At 40.9% G+C, this 21,528-nt stretch overlaps 1 protein-coding gene and 1 long non-coding RNA gene across 25 annotated transcripts in view; one reads left to right on the forward strand and one right to left on the reverse strand.

The window, feature by feature from the left end:
- The window catches only part of LOC5573995 (la-related protein CG11505), a 117,411-nt gene that overhangs the window by 49,353 nt on the left and 46,530 nt on the right, over window positions 1–21,528 (forward strand). The gene's annotated exons all lie outside the window — the stretch shown is intronic.
- On the reverse strand, window positions 4,565–13,153 carry LOC110676012. The gene is made up of 3 exons (XR_002500000.1): window positions 9,954–13,153; window positions 4,949–5,028; window positions 4,565–4,888 (listed from the first exon to the last, which is right to left on the reverse strand). It is a non-coding gene; the product is annotated as an uncharacterized LOC110676012 (long non-coding RNA).

Here is a 21,528-nt window from a genome sequence, read left to right on the forward strand (position 1 = left end):
CCGACAAGTTGGCCAGCTTCATCCCTTTCGGAAACGCTGTAGAACAGCTCTGCGAGCATCTAGAGGCGGCGGGACTGACACTCCACCTGGTGAACCCGATTTTGATCCAGGACCTGGTCGCCAAGCTCCCGGACGGAGAAAAGCGGCAGTGGGTGCAGTACAAAAAGAAGAAGAAGGTAGTGACTCTGCGAACGTTCACGGATTTCGTCGCGGGAATCGTGTCAGACGCTTGTGAGGCAAACGTCAGCTTCGATTACAAGCCTGATACTAGGACCACTGCAGGAGCGGCCGGAAGAAGCAAGCCGAAGGAGAAAAGTGCACTGTATACCCACAGCGAAGCGAACCGTTCGACCGTCAACATGACCGAGCGCAAAAAGCAGAAGCCGTGCCGGGTGTGTCAACGAGAAGATCATCGTTTGCGGTTCTGTCAAGACTTCCGGGACCTGCCCTACGCGGATCGAATGAAAATCGTCGCCAAGTGGAAGTTGTGTAAGACCTGCCTGAATGAGCACAACGGATCGTGTCGGTTCAAGATTCGCTGCGACGTGGGTGACTGCAGGGAAGCGCACAATCCGCTACTTCATCCGATCACCAATACGGTCGGTATGAGCGCACACATCAGGGACACCAGCTCGATGATGTTCCGGATAATTCCGGTGCAGATTCATTGCGGAGAAACGTCACTAATTGTCCTCGCTTTCCTCGATGAGGGAGTCTCCGTGACGCTTATCGAGAACGACTTGGCCGACCGGCTGGGACTCACAGGAGTGAAGGAGAAGCTCACCATCAACTGGACATCTGACGTCTATCGCGTGGAGAAGAACTCAAGGCTGATGAACTTGTGGACCTCTGCAGTGGGCACGGAAAATCCGGAGAAGTTTCTGCTGCATACCGTCAACACCGTCGAGAAACTGATGCTACCCCACCAGAAGCTGGACGCTGCTGAATTGGTGGCGCAGTACGAGCACATGCGTGACCTGCCGATTGCATCGTACGACGGCCGGCCAGGAGTTTTGATCGGACTGAACAACATCCATACGTTTGCTCCGTTGGAAGCGAGGATTGGAACTACCAGGGAGCCAATCGCGGTGCGCTGCAAGCTTGGTTGGACTGTCTACGGTCCTCGCCAAGTGAACTCGACTTCGGCGAGCGGGTTTCTAGGGTTCCACCAAGCAGTGTCCAACGAAGAACTCCACGATATCCTGAAGAGCCACTATGCGCTAGAAGAATCGGTAGTCAAGGTGCAGCGGGAGTCAGCCGAAGACCAACGAGCTCGGTCGATTATGGAGCATACTACGAAACGCGTAGGAAATCGCTTCGAAACGGGACTACTCTGGGCGGCGGATGAGGTTTGCCTTCCGGACAGTTACCCCATGGCGCTGAAGCGCATGAAGCAGCTGGAGAGAAAGTTGGAGAGATCGCCGGAGTTGTACAACAACGTTCGGCGGCAAATCGCCGAATACCAAGCGAAAGGATACGCTCATCTAGCGACTGAAGAGGAGCTGTCCTGTACCGAACGAGGGAAAGTCTGGTACCTTCCGCTGAATGTCGTCGTGAACTCCAAGAAGCCCGGAAAGGTTCGGCTCGTCTGGGACGCCGCGGCACCCGTTCAAGGAGTTTCGCTGAATTCCCGGTTGCTGAAGGGGCCCGATCTGCTCGTGCCGCTGGTGACAGTGATCGTCGGATTCCGCGAGCGAAGAATCGCCTTCGGTGGAGACATCAGAGAAATGTACCACCAACTGAAGATTATTTCCGGGGACAAGCAAGCCCAACGCTTCCTCTTCCGGAACGACGCCAGTGAAACGCCGAAAGTTTACGTCATGGACGTCGCCACATTTGGCTCAACGTGCTCGCCGGCGTCTGCACAATTCATCAAGAATCTCAACGCGACCGAGCATGCAATCCAGTTTCCCGAGGCAGCAGCGGCGATCATCGGTCGGCACTACGTCGACGACTACTTTGACAGTGTCGACACGATTGAAGAAGCAGTAGTACGAGCGAAGCAGGTGCGATACATCCACGATCAAGCCGGGTTTGAAATTCGTAACTGGGTGTCGAACTCGCCGGAAGTTCTCTCAGCTCTGGGAGAAGACAAATCATCCGGACCGGTGACTTTCCAGCAGGACAAACAGTCGTCTGGGGAGCGCGTGCTCGGAGTATTCTGGGATACGGACCTAGATGTCTTCGCCTTTTCCGTTACACACCGAACGGATATCAAGCGGTACTTGTACGACGGCGTGCGTCCGTCGAAACGGATCGTCTTGAGCTGTGTGATGGGTCTTTTTGACCCCCTGGGTCTCTTGTCGCCGTACACGATCCACGGCAAGGTGATCATCCAGCATCTCTGGCGAAACGGCTGCGATTGGGATCAAGAAATCGACGAGCTAAGTTGGCGTTTGTGGAAACAGTGGACCGAGTTGCTGCCTGACGTGGAAGCCTTGCGGATTCCTCGGTGCTACCTGGGAGACGCGGCGTCGTCTTCAATAGAATCTCTCGAGGTTCACATTTTCACCGATGCGAGCGAGCACGCCTACGGCTGCGTGGCGTATCTACGATCGGTCATTGATGGAGCGGTGAAGTGTAGCTTGGTCATGTCCCGGGCGAAGGTGGCGCCACTTAAGCGGCAGTCAATTCCTCGTCTAGAGCTGATGGCCGCCGTACTTGGAGCGCGAATGAGGCAGACGGTCTTGAATACACACTCCCTGCAAATCGACCGCACAGTTCTCTGGACGGATTCTCGTACTGTATTGTCCTGGCTGCACTCGGACCAAAATAAGTACAAGCAGTTCGTCGCATTCAGAGTGGGTGAAATTTTGGAGTTGACCCAGATGCGAGCCTGGAGATGGGTGCCAACGAAGCAGAACATTGCGGACGTGCTTACCAAGTGGGGCCGGGGTCCTCCGCTACAAAACGGCTCGGAATGGGTTCAGGGTCCGTCAATTCTGTTCCAACCGAGCGATCAGTGGCCGTCTAACGAATCAGTTGAAGAAACGGAAGAGGAAGCGAGAGGAGTGCTGCTGTTTCATGCGGTGGTGGAAGCTGAAACCGTGTCGAGCTGGATAAAGCTACTGCGTGTGGCGGCAACAGTAGTGCGCTTCATCTCTAACTGTCAGCGTAAAAGAGCCGGGTTGCCGATCATGGCTATTCCAGCCACGGAGCGCCTGCGTCGAATGGTCAAGGCTGAATATTCGGCTGAAACGAAGCCACTTCAACGAGAGGAGCTGCAGTCGGCGGAAACCATTCTGTGGAAGCAGGCTCAGTTCGATGGTTTTCCGGAGGAGATGAATACGCTGACGAAAAATCTTCAGCGGAATCCTGGTCAACCAATGGAAAAGCTTGAAAGGTCCAGTTGTCTGTACAAGCACTCACCGGTATTAGACGAAGACGGAGTCCTGAGAGTTCGCGGCAGGTTGGAGAAAAATGAGCAGCTGCCCTTCGATAAGAGGTTCCCAATCATCCTACCGGGGAACCACGACATCACCAAGAAGCTGATCCTGCATTACCACAGCAAGTTTGGCCACGCGAACAGGGAGACCGTGTTCAACGAATTGCGGCAGAAGTTCTGGATCTTGAAGGCGCGCTCTGCTATCCGGCAGGCGACGAAGGAGTGCATTTGGTGCAAGGTAAACCGCTGCCAACCGGCCGTCCCTATGATGGCACCACTTCCGGTTCAACGATCCACGCCTCACTTACGTCCTTTCAGTTCGGTGGGCGTAGATTACCTTGGTCCGGTTGAAGTCACGGTGGGACGCAGGAAGGAAAAGAGGTGGGTCGCCGTATTTACTTGTATGGCCGTGCGAGCCGTACATTTGGACGTGGTTCACAGTCTGAGCACACAGTCCTGCCTAATGGCGATCAGGAGGTTCGCCTGCAAACGTGGAGCTCCAGAACAAATCTTCTCGGACAATGCTACCTGTTTCCGTGGAGCGAGTGCTGCGATGATCCAGGCGATCAAGAAGATCAACATCGAGTGCGCTGAAAAGGTGACTTCAACAGTTACTGCTTGGCACTTCAACCCTCCCGGCACTCCACACATGGGTGGTGTCTGGGAGAGGATGGTGCGGTCCGTCAAAGAGGCGCTTCGAGCGCTTGATGATGGACGGAAACTTACGGACGAAATTCTGTCAACGAGCCTAGCCGAAGCTGAAGACATGATCAACACGCGGCCGTTGACATACGTTCCACAAGAAGCGGCGGACGAAGAAGCGATTACGCCAAACCATTTCATCCGTGGAACAGTGACAGGTGCGGACATGCTGCTGGACGACGCTATGGATCTGGCTGCATCATTGACGGACGTCTACAAGCGATCGGTATATATGGCCAACCGGATGTGGGAACGATGGCTGAAGGAATACTTGCCGTCGCTGAATCATCGTGCAAAGTGGCTCGAGGACACGAAGCCCCTGAAAGTCGGAGACCTAGTGTTCGTAGTCGAAGGGAAGAACAGGAAGAACTGGGTGCGAGGAAGGATTCAGGAGGTCATCCAAGGAGCTGATGGAAGGATTCGCCAAGCGGACGTCAAGACGGCGGACGGTAAAGTACATCGGCGAGCCGTGGTGAATCTAGCGGTGTTGGAGATAGAGGCAGGTAAATCCGGAACTTCCGGAAGAAATACCGGATGTTACGGGCAGGGGATTGTTCACACCGCTGGGCAGTAGTGGTAGGTTGTCGGCATAATAGCCGAACCCTCCGCAAGTGACAGTTTGGCGAGAGTGGAGGACGGAAGCAAACCGCGAGAAAAAGATTGCAAAAACAAAACCAAAACAAAAATCGCATTTGAGCAAGTGAATAGTGAATTTGGAAATTTCTTTCGTTTATTAATACGTGTAAGCAAGCAAGGAGTGTAATTTATGGAATTTATTGCCAAAATAGTCGCCTAGATTACCTGTAAGTAAAATGAAAGTGAATTAGATTATGGTTAAGAAAATAACGCAAAAATACTTACCCAGCTTGTACCACACGAGAGTCGAAGAAGAACCGTAACCGTAACATCGCGCTGCATTGTACGGTTGATGTTGTAAGTACCTGAAACGAAAATAAGAGAAATTAAATTAATTGATGTTTAAATATGTAGGAAGAGGAGATAACGGAAGTAGCAAAAGGATCCAGAAGGAAGTTATATCGTAAGGCAGGAGGAAAACTATTTGAGTGAGTAGTTGGCGTAAAATGTAGATTTAGTCATAGCTGAAAACTAATGTAAATAAACTTTATTACAGTTTTTGAGCTGCTCCGAAAAGCTGCTACAAAATAAATAACGTACCCGAACAACAATACTTTTTTCGAATAAGCAAAAAATAACTTTTCCGCATCGAAAGTAGTATAATCTTTGTTGATAAGCATTGTTATACACATAAATTTTGAATTCTGTGACAAATTCAGCAAATAAATTGCTTACAAGCTGGCAAACTTGCATGCACGTTGGCGAATATAGTCATTTTTTTGCATTTTCAACAGCAAATTTCTCAAACACTGTTACTGAATCCATTGCCGTTTTCAAAAATATCATAGCACGTCTAACGTGCTATGATATTTTTGAAAACGGCAATGGATTCAGTAACCCTCAATTGAGTGTATAGCGGTATTTTGGTGCTTGAGACAAAAACGTGTTCCGCAGTGTAACGAATCATGACAATATTCTTTGAAAAAATCCTCTGGGAAATACCTAAAGCATCCTTTGAACGAATATCGGCTGAATGTGATTTTGGAGGATTTCATTGAGTAGTTCTATGAAAATTTATTCAATAATTTATAGACACAGCCTAAACATAGTTTGTAGAAACCCTCTGAGAAATCGCTCACATATTAGAAGGAATCCCAAGAAATCTCTTGTGGGCATTAAGTATTACTTCTTGGATGAATCCTCAACAGATTTCGTGACGAAGTCCGAGGAGATTATTTTGGAAAACTCCTTGGTATTACTTGGTAAGGATTTACACAAGAAATTTTATGAAAAACTCTGCCAGTGATCCTTCTGGAATTTCCCCGGAAATTCATTCAACACAGTTACTACAGAGAATTATCAACGATTTTTCCAAGGATATTTCATTAGAGTTTCTCAAAAAAAAAATTCTTGTGTAAATCCTTGAAGCAAACTGAAGATATTTTCAAAGAATTCACTTGAGGAGTCCTTCGGCGGTATTCATAGAAACATCACGAATATATTAATAATTCCTTGAAGGAAAATATGATTTTTTTTTTGAAAAGCTCTTGGGTCAATCTATTGAGAATTTGTATAGAAATTCCTAGAGGGATGATTTTTTCTCACGTACATTATTTAAAGAAACTCAAGTGGTTTTTTGAGGAACATTTTGATGAAAAAAAAACACAATCGAGCAGAGAAATCTCTTGGCAGAATCACTAAAGAAATTGCTGTAGAACTCCCAGGATACAAGCTTAAAGGATTGCTTAGTGTAACTTCAGGATGAATCTGTAGAAAAAAGTAATCCTTGAAAGATTTCTTGAATAACTGCTTGGAGAAATTTCTACATTAACAAGGTGTCCATCCATCCGGGAAGTCCTGAAAAAGCGGACAAAACCCGGGAATCACGAATGACCGGGAAAAACAGTGTAAAAATTTGACAATGATGGCAAATTTTGAGCCAATAACATCGTAGGTTTCAAGGAGATTCTAGATCTTTAGCGGTTTTGTCACAACTGTTCCGTGTCGGTGTATTTCTGGCTGATCACATCAAAAAAGAGAAAAGTGTTTAGACGAGTACTTAGGGATTCCTGGCAAGTGTTTTGATGAGATGCTTTGATTTCTATTACGATTCATTGAACATGTTTGATGATTTTTTTTTTCAAGAAACTTAAATGGCATCGAGGCGAACTAGTAACTTGAAAGTTCTTTGAAAAACCACTGAAATAAATTCTTGCATTGCAAATAAGATTTCTAGTAGATTCTATAAAAGAGTTTTGCGGCTTTTTCTTGAAATTTTGTTTAAATTCTCATTTGTTGGAGAAAGACTGAGCTAGAAGCTTCTGGGAAATTTCTTTGGAGATCTAATTGGTTTCCCAATGAAATTCTGGACACCTTCATTCAAAATAGCTTTTTGGCGGCATCTCGGAGAAAATGATGCAGATTCTTGAAGAAGCCTTGTTTGTATTATTAACTTGACGACTAATCCGTGATCCGTGAAATTTTGAATGGATTTCTGCAGATTTACCGCGAATTTCTGCTATTCTCAGCGTATTGCTTGTAAGATCCTTAATGAATTCATGGATAACTTTTTGATGAATGAATAAAGCCACTTCGTCTCTCGTAAATGAAACTAGGTGTGAAGGTTCATTCGTGAATTCCCCAAAGTATTTCTCTCAACACTACTCCAAAAATTATTCTATGGAATCCCAATGAAACTTCTTTGTTTCAAATTTTGTAAATTGTTCCAAAAACATATCGGGTACATTGAAGAGATTTTGCAAAGTATTCGTTTAAGAATCTCTTGAATAACTTCACAAGGTCCTGAAATATTCTCAATAGAGTTTGACCTAGGACTCATAAAAAATCTTCCGATAATATCAGAATTCCTCTGAAAACTGTCTTGAAGATTCCTTCAGAAATTCCTTCAATTTCACTTTTGAATTTTTTGCAAAATTGCTAAGAATATTGAAGGATTCTTATAGGAATCATCGAACGAGACTTTTCAAGAATTCAACAAGGAATTTCACTAAGATCATTTTTAAGCATTTAATCATCCCATAGGCATACACACTAAGCTCATTTTACCGGAAATCGGTGAATTTCACCATAATCTCAACAGCTGAACAGTTCGGTGAAATAAAACACCGTAATTCCGTCGAAATTTTACGGATTCTGGTGATTTTTCACCGTTTACTGTACAAATTTACCGTTCTCCGTTAATTTATTTTACCGAACTGTTCAGCTGTTGTGATTTTACAGGAATCCGTAAAATAATTTACGTGTGCAGGAATAATTTTAGATATTTATTCACGACTTCATCGAATGTCATTTATGAATACCTCTAAGAACCCAAAAAAAATCGGAAACTAAAGAAAGTTTTTACCAATTTTACTTTTTGGCTTTCACTTCTGAAAAAAACAACAATTCCAGGTCAAATTTTTGATAAAATTCCTGTGAAATGTCTGACATAATTCAATAAAAATCTTCAAAACACTTCTGGATAAATTTGAAAAGATTTTTAGGATTTTACACGGTTTTTTCAACTGGAGATTTCTATATAAATAGAAATCTCCAGTTGAAAAAACCGTCTAAAATCAATTATATTTGAAGAAATCCCAAGAAGAGGTTCGTGGCAATTACTGATGCCATTTTGAAAGAATTTTAAAAAATCTCATAGGAATTTACTATTGTTTTTTTTTTTCAATTTCGGTGTCCTAGCGTTTCATACAAAAAAAAAAACGTAACAGAAGAGTTAAAAGTGGCTCGATTTCTGAAATAAGAGGAAGCAAACAAAGAAAGCCTCTCAATGTTAAATAGGTCCTTTTGAAAAGTTACGCTAGAATTCCTTGTCGATAGATTGTGCCAAGTACGTTCTAAATCTAATTTTATAAAATGATTGGAAAAGATACGAAAATCTTTTATGAATTGTTAAACTATTATCATTAAACTTACACAAATTGTCTATAATAAACCAACTACAGGCTCTGTCCCACTGGGGACGTAATGCCAGAAAGAAGAAGAAACCAACTATAGATACGATTGATTCATACTCTCGACATCTTGCAAGAGCTTGTTTTTCACTTCATTATGGTACACAAATGAACATCATAAAAGAGAGCGTGCCATACTATATAATGTGCAAACAGAGGGCGACGTTGATGATGGTTGAGGAGAAAAGTTATATGCGGGTGGTGGCCTTTCATATCAAGCAAACAGAACCAACTAGAAGTCGATAGATACGTCCAATGAGCTAGCATTATCAATACATGCAGAAGCAGCGAAACTTTTACTTTGGTGTTTTGCGCCGTCAATGAAATAATGTTCGATTCTATAAGTCGAGTTGGTTACCGCCTACCGTTCGTAGCTAATAAATTGTTCGTCCGGTGGAGCTTTTAGTCTGGTGGACTGTAGGATAAATTATTCACGCTTGGATGATTTTACTAAACGTTTAGGTCGATTCGCTAAAATCGGATTTTTCTGGACGAATCCTAAATTGAATTTGATTTGTTGATTACTGGAAGATGTTTGAAATCCACTCTACCATGCCCAGCGGTTTTGAAGACTACTCATTCTGGTTTGTCAAAACCGTGGTTGTTCAGTTTTTTTGTAGGATAGTCGAAACTCAATAAACGATCGGCATTTCATTGTTGAATTAATTTCACAATCGTTTGAACCGGTTTATACACTTGTGTATAGAAACACAGCCATGCCTGCTCGTCGATTGCGAACTCAATTGGTCACGAGAAGTGCAAAATTGTGGAAGGCACGCTTATTCATCTTTCCTCAGACATATGCTCGAATATAATACGATATTTTGCGATAAAGTTATGTTTCGACACATTTGTATGTATGGGATTTGGTGCCATTTTTTGCGGATTTTTAATTAATGCAAATCACAATGCCGATCACGTGTTTTCCATTTTTTGGCTATTTGATTTAATGAGGTTTGCATTTTCGCTATTTAGAAAGTTTGGAATTCCAAATTCATTTTTGAAGGGTTGTCTAATTAAATAAACATTTTGTCTATTTATCTTATAGAATATAAAGCAATATAAAAATATGCAAAACAGTTTTAACCGGATTTAGAATGCTTTATGTTGCATCGTAATTTTCTCAAATCCTTTCGACTGTCGATACGTCTTTTTGAAAAATTGTGCTTGAAAAAGCAGTGGTTTCCGATCAATTGTTGCGTTACATTTCTAAAGGGCCAATGATAAAATTGTACACAAATCGGGTTTTGATACCAATTATAGCATCTCCCAACGCCACCTAACCCTGCAAATATTGTCAACATAATCCTAAAACTTACCGTTATAAACAAGATTTTCAATGGATCAAAAAGGCCAAGCCTTGGGCCAATGCACGGTAATAAAAATCTAGTTGGCCTTCAAAAAGATACAAGGAAATGGTCCAAGTATTTAAATGTTTCCACATTTTTGTCAGTTTTCGGATTAGAATCGATCATTAACGTGTAGTTATAGCAACTCGTCACTCAACGAGCAAGAAATCTCATTGATTGATTTGAATTCTGAGAAATAGGATTTGAAATGTGATGAACAATATTCACATCGAATTCCCTCAGAACTAACAATCTGAGGCCATCATATGATTTTGACCTTATTTGAAAGTCTCAAAATTGGCACAAAATTTTTGTAGGTAGACAAATAGTGCTATAAAAACTGTTATTGTTTGTCGTTCATTTCTTCTCACACAGTAAACAATTTTTAATACAGTTATAAATCAGTTTACAGTTTCACTAAATGTTTTTCTAACCGCAGCTCTATTTCGCAATAATCCTCGCGTATACACCATGAACGACCAACGTCAAACGCAGGACAGAGACAAAGAGCACATGCACATCACACCTACACTTGCAACTGCATCAGCTGCTCGTTAACTGCACCATTCACAACCGTCATCGCAGTTGTGAATCATGCTGATGCAATTTTCGTTTCAGTTTTGAATTTCCATCATTGGTTACCGTCGAAGTCTTAAACGGAAACGTATTATCCTCCCGAATAGAATTCGCCATGGCTCCAACGCCGTCAAACTAATTGAAAGTTTTACGTTTTTCGATAGCTTGCCCGATGCCCGTTTTCATAGTGAAAGTATTCATACCGATCATGACAGTCGCAAATGAAAGCTCGGTACGAATGGCGAACATAGAGCGCACCGCACACCACACCGGAATGTTTAATGATAGTGTAATTGTAGCTAAATATGTGACTGGCAATTACAAATGACACCTATCACTAGGAGCTTAGATGTCGGTCCGCTGCTACTGCGCTGGTGTAGCTTATTGTATGACTTTTTAATTGCTGCATAATTCACGTTTATGCGTTTTTTTTTCTATTTATATTGCTTGTCTTGATACGCTGCCTCAGCTATTCGGACACATTTCCATTTCTTATGAGGATTGTCTCTGCGGACGTCATGACAGATGCCACGCAATTTCAGCAGCAGCCTGTGACGTGTTGGACATTCCATCGTAATTGAATCAATTAAATATGCATTGAGCTGAAAATCATGTTTTGATCTCGAACTGGTCAATGTTAAAAATGAAATCTAGAAATTTGTGACTACTGTACACAATACGTTTGTGCCAGGAGGTATCGTGTGTGTGTGTATGCAGTAACTATAACAATCACCGCAAATTGAAGCAGGAACACTTGAGCTGCTCCAGTGTTTCTATCGTCTCTACGCAATACACAGATGATTGGGAATCACGTGGAAGCCGAACCCATCATCATTGAAAAGCCCAATACATATGGGAGGCAGAGCCAGTGACTGTCAATATTAAGTTGTTTCAAGCATAAATTTTCAAAACGACGTATGTCGCAAACATAAACAAATCGAGATTTGCTTTGCATATGCTCGACAAACTTTTAATCAAAATGTTGAGCCTAAAAAACTAATCCTACAACCTTTTTCTGATTTTTCTGAATAAATTTCAATTATGTCCTATGTGCACTTCGCTTGGTGTTTTTCATTTGAATACATACACCCTACGTTTTGCAAAGTGACAACTGTCAACATTTTGGTCGTTAGTACCAATGTTGTTAGCAATCACGGTAGTCGACACGTTATCATTCGACAGCATTTGCCTTCAGCATTCACAACACGAGCGATCAAATGAACGTACGAATGAGAAATGTCAATTGAATGCAGCTGACCACGATGGCGTCACCAGAAAGCGATACGATTATGTTTGTTTTCATTTTCATTCTCATTTTCGTTTTCATTTTCCAAAATAAGAGCTGCTGTGTCACATTAGATATAACAAGCAAACTATTCTTGTTGTTTATGATCGATGGACATTTCTGAAATATTTGGAAATGTCATCGTGTCAGACGACATTCGTACCACTGATCATATGTTTCTCGATGTCCATCACACCGCTCATCCTGTGTGTGAAAGATGAGGTAGCGAATGAGTGTAAAGAAATCATTTGACTGCTGACCATGGAAGCGAAACGAACGTCGCAAAAAATTTCGAATGTTTCCAGCACTGGTTAGTGGTTAGTACATACACCGTCCATACGTTTGTAGTAAAACGACCTATGTGCGGAATCAAAACATACATTTTCATCAGCAGATACGTCATACTGTTTTGGATCACTGGACATGTTAGAAATAGAGAGGTGAATCTGATTCCCACAGTGACGAATCGCCAAAGTGATGAAGGGACATCATCAGTATTTGGGTTTAGGCAATGTTTCCAGAAAAATGGTAGTTCTTATTCAATTTTTTGTTACGGCTTCGTTCGTTGCACCTGTTAGTCGAGTTGAAATCGGAAACATACGAAAAACCGACGTATGTGGAACTTCAAAACAAATACCGATGTATTTGATGTGACGCAAGTGCCAAACGAACTGTTGAACCGACGTATCAAGCAAGGTGTATGTAAGATTCAAGGTATCATATCGACGAACCTTTATGGTGTATGTAACAAGCCCAAAGCAAAAAGGAGTATCAATTTCAATATGGTCACAAATCAGCATTGTTTTATGGTGGTTATAAAAAAACTGTTGTTATTTTCAACTTAGACACAGCTATAGAAAAAATGCAAAACAGTTCAAATAAAATATAGGAATGAAAATTATTCACGATATAATGTATCACATTTTTCTCGTTTCCTCTCAATTGTTACATACGTCGTTTCAAAAATTTATGCTTGATTTCTATATTTATCCACCATATACAAAACACTAAAAATTTACCTGTGATGCTGTTGAACTGCAATCAAATAACGATCAGATTTCAATCTTACTGACAAAACGATGCTCCGCCAGATTGAGAATAGCTACCGCCGATTGCGATCGATGCAATTTGGTCGGGACATCTGGCAAAACTTTTCGCCTGCTGCGAAACTGAAATAAGACACTATTAGAGCACAAAATCAGCGCTTGAAACGTGCTTTGACGTCGACAATGACAGCGTTGATGACGCCTTATAATTGTATGTGGTATGTCGACGTTTGGTTTATGTATCAAGAAAAACGGCAGAGTATCCACACTAGACTGGCCCTTAAACAAAAAAGTTGTAAAACTCAACGGGGCACCCCCTAGATATGTGCTTTAGGGTAAGAAAAAAGGTCTATCAAAATTTCAACTCAATTGGTTGCGCCACCAGCTGGCGCATTCAATTCGAAGTTAGTATGGGATTTTCGTTTCAAATATATTGAAAATTGACCCAAGGTCACTGTTTCGTGCTGTATACTAATTGATAGTGTTCAATTGGGCCCAGAATGACGAATACACTAGCTGATATCCTAATGAACATAATTGCAGAAGGTTGTATCTGGATTTAAGCTCATTTTCATTAACATTTCAGTTGTTGAAAGTAAGGCTTAGATAGGAACTCCCGTACAGTCACATATCGTCCCCTTAATGCTACAACTAGATAACTCGAAATTCAAAATTTTGAGATGTGCAACTTTGAAAGTATGACCGTTTAACAAGGTGATGGTTAATCGCAGAGATTATGATTGAAAAATAATCTTTAACTTGAATATTTTGAATCACACGCTTAAGACCTGTGGATATTTTGCAGATCTAATTAAGAAATATGTTTTGACATATTGAAGTCAAAAATTTCAAATTTTGAGTTATCTAGTTGTAGCATCAAGGGGACGATATATGCATGCGTCTTGCGCAGCAGCTCGCCCAGCGTCATAGGTGGCTATGATGCGCCTAGTTATAACCATCATGCTATGTAGAAGAAATGCAGAGCTTTATTGCAGATCTACTTCAGATAGTTAAAACACCAACTTTATCACTTTTAATCATGATACAACCTTCTACAATATTGTTCGCTATGGTATCAAGTAGTGTTTTTGACATTCTGGGTTCAATTGAACGCGAACAACAGTTTTCCTGAGCAGAACAGTACATGATGTACTGTTTCCCATATGCATGAGCTAGGAATCCCATATTAACTTCAATTCAAATGCGCCAGCTCATGGAACGACCAAATAAGCTGAAATTTTCAGGAAGTCTTCCTCTAACCCTAAGGAATATTTCTGGGGGGTGCCCCGTGGAATCATACAACTTTATTTTTCTTCCATACTGAGCTGGGCCAGTCTAATCCACACAAAACGATAGGGGGTGTCGTTTTGTTGTTATTTTTAAAACAATGACACCGTCATAGCTCGGTTGTCACAAATGTACTGGATCTGCGCTAGATTTCACGTTGCACGGTGTAGTTACAGTTTTTTGAATATATGCGTTAGCTTGATTGTTTTGTTGTTTCGGGAATACGTCATAACAGAGGTGCAACCAGGGGGGAGGGTATTTTGGGAGTTGAATGTTGTGTCACGTTTACCTCGTCCGCGTTCTTCTTTTTTTTTGTAATTCCGCTGGTAAAAATTAGATTCGGTGGTGCTAAGCCACGTGCAAATGTTCTGCAGAAACATGTCTTTCGAAGTGATAGATGTGTTTTTTTATCGGAGATTACATATGAAGATGTCTTGTGAAATCTTGTTTTTTGTTTATTTTACTCGATTTGCTTGCGTTTTGCTCGGGAGTGCCTTGGCACCATCAATTGAATTCGTTTCGCGTGACTTGTTTTTTTATCTCTCTTTTTCAACTATAAAAATAACTGGCTGCATTTTACGTTTCGTAACAGCGAAACTATGCATGTTAAAAGGTGAACTATATTTCATTTCTCCAACTTGATTTTTTTTCATTAAAAATACCCTCTCAAAATGTATTTCCATACAACTTTTCAAAACACCTCCCCCAGAACCAAATCCTGGTTGCGCTACTGCGTCATACAAATAGTGCCTGATGTCCACTGCTGCGTTAAGGTTATTGGTGCAATTACTGTGCGCTTATTTCTGGCATTGTGTTACTATCATATTCTATCCATTTCAAACTTGTTTTGCCATTAAATAAAGTTTGATTTGTCACATGATAGATTTCAAAACCTTCAATATAGTGGCTACTTTCACTATAAAACCGTGTTTTCGGAATAACATGACAAGGCATTCAAGAAGTCATCAGGTATATCTCAAAAGTTTCGTCAGAGATTACATTAATATGCTTTAGAAATAATAATCAGATTATTTCATGAATGTTCAAATAATATATGGAAAATACCTTACAAAAATTCTTGGATAAATTTCTTTGGAAGGTTCTAAATTCTTTTCAATTCCTATTTCTCAGTATTCAAATCAATCAATATGATTTCTTGCTCGCTGAGTGACGATTCACTATTACTACACGTTAATAACCGATTTTATTCTGAAAACTGCCAAAAATGTGTTAAAAATTATGAGTTTTTGATTTTCGACCAACCAGGTATAGGACTTTTTTAAAGGCCAACTTGAATTTTGTTAACGTGCCTTGGCCCATGGCTAGGCCTTTTGGTTTTCAACGAATGAGCAAGAGACAGTCATTGGCCTCTCACCATGCTAAGGCCAATGACAGTTTCCTTAATTTTAGGCCCTCTTCATGGAGAGAGAGAACCGATCATTCGCAGGGAGCCTATGAATGATTAGGAAAAAAAGCGATTTTTGATTGTTAGAGTTTATAACGGTTAGTTTTTTGATTATGTAGACAATGTTTGCATAGTTTGTAGGTGTTGGAAGATTCTATCATATGTTACCAAAACCTGATTTGCTTACAATTCGATCGCTGGCCCTTTAGAATTATTACGCTAGAAATAAAAAATATACTGCGGAAGCGGCAGTAATATTACAGCAATGAATTAATCGTCTCGTCACAAAAGCGATGAAGACAAAAACAGAAACCGAAATCACGCGCACGCCGCGTGCAAATTGCACCAAATGAGAAAGTTAAACCTGATAGCGGCTACAATCAATGAAAATGCAGTATTTATTAATCACCTTCCATACAGATGGGCCCACGTGTACGAGATTTCGATTATCTTGCCGACTTGTTGGTCAAGAATAGCTAGATCAAACAGCATGCTTTTTGGAAGTACTGACGTATTAAGTCTAGTGCTTCCTATTTCTAGTTGTAAATATGTTCTTTTTTCTTCTTTCTGGCGTTACGTCCGAACTAGGACAGAGCCTACTTCTCAGCTAAGTGTTCTCATGAGCACTTGGACTGTTATGCACTGAGAGCTTTTTTGTGTTAAGCTTTTTTCTAATTGACAATCGGATACCTTGCTCACTAAGCCTACTGAAAACCTTTGGCAGCCGAGTTGAAACAGGCGAAAGTGTACTTTGCTTGATGCCGCTCGCTGCCAACCTGTCAGTAATCAGCGATATACAAGTGGATTCGAGTCAACAACAGCTGCCTATCAGATTTGATGGGAAACGTGTCAGAAACTGAAAATCATTGATCGAAAATGATGGCTGGTGTGATGGTTTTTCATACATTTTTTTCTTCATAGTAAAATCAAACCTCATGTACCTGCTCATCATACAGAATTACTAGAGTTTAATCAATTGATAAATATATTCTAAGTAGAAAACAACTTGAAAACAAGATTTCGATCTAGATTACAAGCACCGGTTTTGGTCATCCTACACACTTAGATTTTTTTCACGAGCTCGGCTGTGCGAATTTCGGTTTCCCGATTTTAACCGAGACTCAGCTAACAAATTGTCCTGTTGCTTAGCAACGAAGCACGATTTTCTGATATTCGGCTTTTATTTGCTGAGATCCCAGGAAATTTGTTTGCCGACTACTCGGCTGTGCGGATCTCGGTTAAAATTAGCCGAGGCTCGGCATTCTAAACTAAGTGTGTAAGATAAATTGTCTTTAAACATTATATGGAGAGCCCAATTTATACTCCAAATATGTCAAACGCAAGCTTTCAATCCATATTATGTATGAAAAATATCGGAACTGAGCTGAAACCATTTTTTCGCTTTGAAAATCTTGTTGGTCAATATGGGCCACCAGAACCAGTTTAGGCCAGAGATTTAGCTTTGGTTCTAAATTGGCCAATCACATTGATTTCTGATGAGGGTTGCAAAATTTAGGAGTACCCTGGCCAGATTAAGTGTATGGGAGTTAAAATTATAAGATAATGAATTATTTGTCTTATGTTCTGAATCGATTCGGACGAGTAAACGAATGTAGCTCATTCATGTGAATGTGATCTATTGAACACAAAAGGTTTCATGCTGATTAGATATGCAAAACGGTGTATAATCCACTATGGCTACGACTGACGTTTGGCCAAAACCGGCGCTTCTACCGTGTTACTGGTTACATAAGATTACATATTTGACGTGAGTAAGACCAAATCGATATAAGTTGTTCGCTTTATATCATAATAAATAGTTTAGATGAAATCCTGATAAAGATATTTTATAAATGCCATACTGAGGGATTTGCTTCCCTAATTTTGAGTCGCCTAGACGCTCTTCAGATTCTCGACTCTTTGTAACAACAGAATTTTCAGTGTCATGTTCGAACCTTCTGAATACTGGGTTCGCCGTAGAGTAAGGCATTCGTTACATCCTCAAAGCAAACAAGTCTGCTTGGATCTAGAGAAAATTGTGCATCGATTCTTTAGCCTGGCTTTCCACATGACAGCTTCTATTGCGAACAGAAGCACGAAAGTCTATCATCATGTCGAAATCTCCGGCAGTAACTAACTGGACGAAATAGACACGCAATTCTGTACAATATCCATTGTTGCTCTTATCAATCTTATGAGCCGAAAAGCTGTGTTTTCCTACTTGTTGCTGCATAGTAACTATAGAACTCTCGCATAATCTGGGATAACGCCCTAAAAGCCATTGGTAACCACGTGTGTAGCTCGTTGTTTCTGAGCAAATAAATGAGTAAGAATCGAAACAAACACCACTGGCAGGTAGAGAATGTTCATTTCTTCTCCATAACGTTGTTAAATAACGTGTAAGTCTATTCAAATTCTCAGAAACAACGAGCTACACACATGGTTACCAATGGCTTTTAGGGCGAGATCACAAATTATGCGAGAACTGTTCTTCTTGGTTGCACTTTGTAGGCTGCATTTACGGATTGTGCTACTTTTCCCCGAATGTCATTTCCCCGAATGCCACTTCCCCGAATGACTCGTTTCCCCATCAGGCTTCGGAAAATTTAACGATCATTGACACATGAGCCATAATTTCATGCCATTTATCCGCCTGCATTCATACAACACGCGTGATATTTATCGTTCGTGGAAGATAACGAACCATGCACGAAAACAAGCCAGACACACACCACCCACTGTTTGGCGCCGATCGCTGAGTGCCAATACTTGTAACATTCACTGACCCACTTCCATTCTGATCAATAACACTGCGGAACACGTTTTTGTCTCCAGCATCAAAATACCTCTCTTTACTTAATTAAGGGTTGCTGAATCCATTGCCATTTACAGAAATATCGTAGCACGTCTAGTTTTTGAGATATTGGTTGTTGAAAATGCAAAAATTGACTATTTCAGCCAACTTGCATGCAAGTTTGCCAGCTTGTAAGGCAATTAATTTGCTTAATTTGCCACAGAATTCAAACTTTACCTCTGTAACAATACTTATCATCAAAGTTTATAATACTTTTGATGCGAAAAAGCTATTTTTTGATGGTTTAGAAAAGTATTGTATTTTGCCATATAAGAGAAACTAAGAATTTTGTATGGAAACTGCAAGCATGTTGAAAAAATCGGTTTAATCTAAATTTAATCGTGTAATTTCAACCAAAATATATCTAAAACAAAAGTTTAAGTCCTCTTTTGCATGCTTGGGGGATAAGATCACAAAAAAGTTTGATGAATCATACTTCAAAAGTTAGGTAAACATCAATAAAACCAATGTTTTATACAACTTTGGCGACCTGTAGCTAAAAATTGTGACGTGCTGGGAAATTTCTGAGAACGGCATCAGATTCAGCAACCCCAAATCTACTAGGGACACATAATTTGATCCTTGAGACAAGCAAAAATGTCATTTTTGTTGCGCTGTGTAAACAGAGGTGAATTTGTTTCATTTTCTGTGCTATGTTTGCAACCAAAAGGGTGTTCAATGGTCCAATATATTATACTTAGGTTGTTAAAGGCTGCATTATCAGAAAATATGAAAGTTATTATTAATTTTATGCAAAACATAAATCACCAGAATGGCTCGATACTGTTGCAGTCTGTGAGAGTTGCTGCTCTTGAACGCTCTCGTGCCACGTACCAAACGAGAGAGTGAATGTTTACATTCATAGGGCTCTCCGAATGCGATGTGCCACGAACTGTTATGGTTCGCGAACAGTTACACTCTCCGAATATGATTCGATCGGCTCATTCGAACACTGCGTTTCCCCGAAAAATGATGCAGTTGAAAACGGTGCAGGAATAGTCTTCAGTGATAGGGTGATCAACTAGAAAAAGCAATAAGCAGTTGGAAGAAGGAGATATTAGGTGATTCTCGAGTGAACACATACTGGCACAAAGATGCCGAGGACGGTGAAACTCGAAAGAACCGCCAATGAAATAAAGAAGGGTGCTTATCAGATGGCCGGTTCGTTCATCACCCTGAAACGTATAAAGTTATGACAATAATGAGCGCCATCAATTTTTCGGGGAAATGTGCTATTGTGGGCTTCATAGCCGTGCGGTTAGCGGCGTCAGTCGTTTAGGCGTATTGTGCTACGGAGTATGGGTTCGATTCCCGCCCCAGCCGGAGAAAACTTTTCGTCAAACGAAAAATTCTTCACTGGTCCACTGGTCGTTCCGTGTGTCCGTTGTCTAATGTTAGTTATGTTCAGTCTGTGCAGCCTATGGCTGAAGACGATGTAGATTTTTTTTTTTATTCTGGAAAACGGGGTATTCGGGGAACCGACATTCGGGGAAAAGTATCACAAATGCATTTTCGATAGTGATCGCATAATAGTTTTCACATTACAGTTTGTGCCCTTCCATTTCTCGAGCAGCTATCTCATATCCCAGATTCTTTCTATCAGTCGGTGCAGAATGTTGGTCAATCATGATGAGATTAGTTTCAATACAATGATTTTCAGTTGCCTTGAGTTGATGGATGGCATATCTAACTTCCCTAAAAAATCTGGTTGATTCCCATCATCCGCGGTGCTGACGTAGCCATTTCCTACGCTGTTTTAACCATCTGCACCTCTTTTCTCCGTGCTATTCAAGTGTTCGTCGTAGTGCTACTTCCACCTTTCGATTATCTCACGCTCGTTCATCAAAATGTTTCCATTCTAAATCCTATATATTTACACGCGTGACACGGAGATTCGGGATATGCTAGACTTCTCATTAGAACTTTTGTGTATTATTGATGCCAGATAGTTTTGGCATTGCATTCCCACTCGCATAAAGCCTGATTCTCAGCTTAGTATTCTTAGTAGCATTTTCGCATTCACTATTTGAGAGTTTTCTTTGCTAAAGTTATCATTTTCGTTTTCATATATCAAGAGGAAGGTATGATAATATGTTATGCCAAGGAAATCGAAGAAATTTCCATTATTCAAATTAATAGAATTCTGCATAAAAAACATACAAATGTTGTATCTATAATATACAGCCAATTTAATTTGAAAGTTTATATAATCGTCAAGTATCATGCGATTAGTTCTGTTTTGTTGTATTCAACAAAACATATCATCTCGTGCTTTATGTGTGAGTTTGTACATGTATAAAAACTGTAGTCAATTCTACCAATTTCGATTGGCATCAAAATCGGACCCCGCATGACGTCGGCCGGTGTCAAATTGGCGGACGGCGGAGACGTTTGGGTTGTATAACGATAAGCTTCATCATAAGCAATAAGCGCAGGATTAGTATTATGAAATAGGCGACGTTATCAGGTTCTACGTTTCCGATAAGACCCGTAACATATTCGTACACAAAAGTCCACCCTATCTCCCTTCCGCTAGTTGCTATCGCAAATACAAATCATAAGCGAGACGAAACTGTTTGTTTATTTGTTACAACAGTAGTAGTTCAAAACAACATTTCTGAAGCCGAGAGTGCTTCCGATAACGCAATCGGTGATCACGTGAAAATGAAACAAATTCAAAAAGATGGAATTTTTCCAACTTGCCTTCATCTGGCTGTTTATAGTGCTTGCCCTTGACATTCGAAACTATGTATCGTACCTGTCACTGTTTGAGACTGAAACCACTGCCGGCAACCTACATTCTATCCCGTTATCTTCAGTTCAGACAACAACAAACAGTACATAAGCACTACCCATCGAAAGTATGGAAACGATTATTGTACGAGATAAGAATTTATGGTTTCTTTTTGTCAAGTACGGCTTCTAGCCACTGCTGTTGTATTATTTTGTTTAGAAATTTAATAATTGAACGTACTGCAATACTAAGCATTGCAATGATGTCATACTTTCGATGGGTGGTGTAGAAATCCTAAAATGATTGCTTACCTCATCTGACTTGTCGATCTGAATTCACCGATAAGTATCCCATTAAG

This window comes from Aedes aegypti, chromosome 2, assembly GCF_002204515.2.
Source record: "Aedes aegypti strain LVP_AGWG chromosome 2, AaegL5.0 Primary Assembly, whole genome shotgun sequence".
NCBI classification, from domain to species: Eukaryota; Metazoa; Arthropoda; class Insecta; order Diptera; family Culicidae; genus Aedes; species Aedes aegypti.